Source organism: Gopherus evgoodei, chromosome 1 (genome assembly GCF_007399415.2).
Source record: "Gopherus evgoodei ecotype Sinaloan lineage chromosome 1, rGopEvg1_v1.p, whole genome shotgun sequence".
Taxonomy (NCBI): Eukaryota; Metazoa; Chordata; order Testudines; family Testudinidae; genus Gopherus; species Gopherus evgoodei.
This window is the reverse complement of record NC_044322.1, coordinates 164560998-164564561: the sequence shown is the minus strand read 5'-3', so window position 1 is coordinate 164564561 and position 3564 is coordinate 164560998.

Genomic DNA, 3564 nt, shown 5'->3' with positions numbered 1-3564 from the left:
ACAGAAGCTGATTTAAATGATAGGTTATAGACTACAGTTAGTAGGTTTGCAATTTCACATTTGAGTTCCTTCAGAACTCTTGGGTGAATACCATCTCGTTCCAGTGACTAATTACTGTTTAGTTTGTCAATTTGTTCCTAAATTTCCTCTCATGACACCTCAATCTGGGACAGTTCTTCAGATTTGTCACCTAAAAAGAATGGCTCAGGTTTGGGAATCTGCCTCACATCCTCAGCTGTGAAGACCAATGCAAAGAATTCTTTTAGTTTCTCTGCAGTGGCCTTATCGTCCTTGAATGCTCCTTTACCATCGCAATCATCCAGTGGCCCCGCTGGTTGTTTAGCAGGCTTCCTGCTTCTGATATACTTAAAAAAAAATTTGCTATTACTTTTTGAGTCTTTTGGCTATCTGTTCTTCCAATTCTTTTTTGGCCTTCCTAATTATATTTTTATGCTTCATTTCCCAGAGTTTATGCTCCTTTATATTTTCCTCACTAGGATTTAACTTCCACTTTTTAAAGGATACCTTTTTGCCTCTGACTGCTTCTTTTACTTTGTTGTTTAGCCACGGTGGCACTTTTTTGATTCTCTTACTTTGTTTTTTTTAATTTGGGATATATATTTAAGTTGAACCTCTATTACGGTGTCTTTAAAAAGTTTCCATGCAACTTGCAGGGATTTCACTTTTTGCGCTGTACCTTTTAATTTCTGTTTAACTAACCTCCTCATTTTTATGTAGTCCCCCTTTCTGAAATTAAATGCTACCGTGTTGGGCTGCTGTGGTGTTTTCCCCACCACAGGGATGTTAAATTTAATTATATTGTGATCACTATTATGAAGTGGTGTAGCTATATTCACCTCTTGGACCAGATCCTGTGCTTCGCTTAGGACTAAATCAAGGATTGCCTCTCCTCTTGTGAGTTCCAGGACTAGCTTCTCCAAGAAGAAGTAATTTAAGGTGTCAAGAAATCATTTAAGGTGTCAAGAGGGGATAGGTTTGGGGATTTGAAGGGGCACCCCCAACCCCAGGGTTTGGGCAGGGAGAGAGGACTCCCCCAGTCCTTTCTCCCTGCAGCAGCCCTGGAGCTGGGAGAGACAGGCGTCTTTCCCCGCAACAGCCCCGGAGCTGGGTGAAGTCCTCTCTTCCCACAGCAGCCCCGGAGCTGGGAGAGTCTCTCCCTGCTGCAGCCTCAGGGTTGGGGGGAGCAGCGTCTCCCCCACCACAGCCTCGCACACCCCAAGCTGCCCCACCAGCACCCCCTACCTCCTCCCACTGCCATCTTCCAGGTCCACCTGTGGCTATGCCCTCTGTGCTGTGTGCACGCCTGCGCAAGCTGCTAATTAAATGTGCAGCCCTTGGTAGGCTCTTGTGGGGCCGCACACCTAAGAGGGAACACAGCATGCAGGTGAGTTAGACACAGAACTTCCATACATTTTAATGCACTGCTGTGAAGAATCCCAACTATTGTTTATTACACACGTATCTAATTATAGGAATGTTTCTGTAGCTTTTGTTTTTAAACTAACAAAACTTCTAGGCCACTGAATTTAGCATTTTCTAGTCTTATCAGCTAACTCAATCTCCATCTTCTCTCTGAATATTCTCATAGACTCAATATTATTATTATTTAATTGTATTATTTATTTGTATGTATTATGCAGAAGGTCAGACTAGATAATCATAATGGTCCCTTCTGGCATTAAAATCTGTGACTTTTAGTGGCTTTAGGTTCTTGGAAGCCTTCAAGCAACTCACACTTTCAATCAAGTTTCCTGTAACTAAGGAGGGTCTCAGGTTAGGTTTCTGGGCCATCACCAAGCAACCCTTAGAGACCCGTTAAAGTAGCTTCTCTTTATTTTCTTGTCAGTCAAACCCCTTTCTTGGTGATTATCACCTCTCACTAGGACTGCCAGTGAATTACAAATATGTCTTGCAAGGAGCCATTCTTAGACCTTTTTCCAGATACAAGAATTGTATAGACAGCACCTGAATCTTCACCCAAGGACTGTTCTCCCTTCCACATCAATCAGGAGATCAAAATAGGATTTAAATAATGCATGGGCCTTATCTTTAGGATGTAATTTGACAGGTTTATTTTCAGCTGGGGAGTACCTTTTTAGGGAAAGTTTGAGCCCAATTGGTTTAGCCTTTCTCAAGAACAATGGATCAAAGCAGGGCTCAACACTCCTATGAGTGCAGGTGCATAGGGAGGAAGGCAAGGCTCCTGCATCAGTGCACATATTACATAGTACAGAGCGTTGTAAGGCTGTTTAGCGCATAATGGAACTTGTTTTCCAATTTTCATTTTTAAAAACTTAGGAAATTGCAGACAAAAAAATAATGTTCAGTTTGCAAAGCAGGGTAACCAGACATCCCGATAAAATTGGGACTGTCCTGATTTTGAGGAGTTTGTCCAGCGTCCCGACCAGAGTACAGTCGGGATGCCATTTGTCCTGATATTTCGTTTCCTGGTCTTTGGCGGCAATTTGGCGGAGAGTCTTTCAATCGCAGATGGTCTTTGGTGGTATTTCAGCAGCGAGTGCTTCTGTCTTTGGCAGCAAGGTTTATTACCCCCCACCAGAATATCACTGAAGACCATCCATGACTGAAGAGCTCTCCACCGAATTACCATCGAACTCCCGGAAGTGTAAAAAAAACAAAAAACAACCCCCCCCTCGCCCCCGTGGCAGTCCCGATATTTTCCCCTTAACATCTGGTCACTCTATTGCAAAGTGAAGCACTCAAAAAGAAATGGCCCTCTTTTGCTCATGCATTGTAGTTTAACATTCAGTACTATTTCTTAACCAATATACCATAATATATTGCCATTCTTCTTTATAAAACCATAGTAACATGTTTGTGACACGCTGTTGCAGTGATTACTATCATACTATTTCTGTAATTCTGAGTGCTTCACCATGCAACCTTATTGTTCTTTGAGGACAAATTAGTAAAAATACTTAGAGGTTAATTGTAGCTTTGCATCAGTCACCATTTGTGGTCAGCATGTTTTTGTGCTGCCCAAGCAAAAGACTAGGAAGCATATTATGACTTGGAGACTTATGATCTGCCTACTGGTTTCTCCCAGCCCTTTACCTGACACAAGTACATCTTTCTCATGGCAGTGCAGCTGCACAAGCTGGAGCATTGGGGGAGGAGCCAAGGTACCACAGATTTCCACTCTCTCCCTGCCCATCAATTTCGGTTGGGAATAGAGTGGCCCCACAAAACATGTTCCTCCCTTGGGCTGTGACCCAAAGAGGCATATATCAATCGTATGACTCATCCCACAGGTTTCAATAATACCAGTTGTGTCAAATTTCTTCTCATGAGCATTTCTAACTCCTCTTGTAATTTCAATTTCCAGCATTGGCATAGAGGCAGTGAACATTTGGCTTCTCTTCAGGTCCCTTGTCATCTTGATTTAATTTTCCTGTGACACCTTCCATTTGATACACTATCTTTGCCCCCTCAACACCGACCCTTGCTATAGTTTAGTGCCTTCCAGACTAGTCTATCTTCACTGTCACCCAAAATATTTGTTCCCCTACTACTGAGATTGAG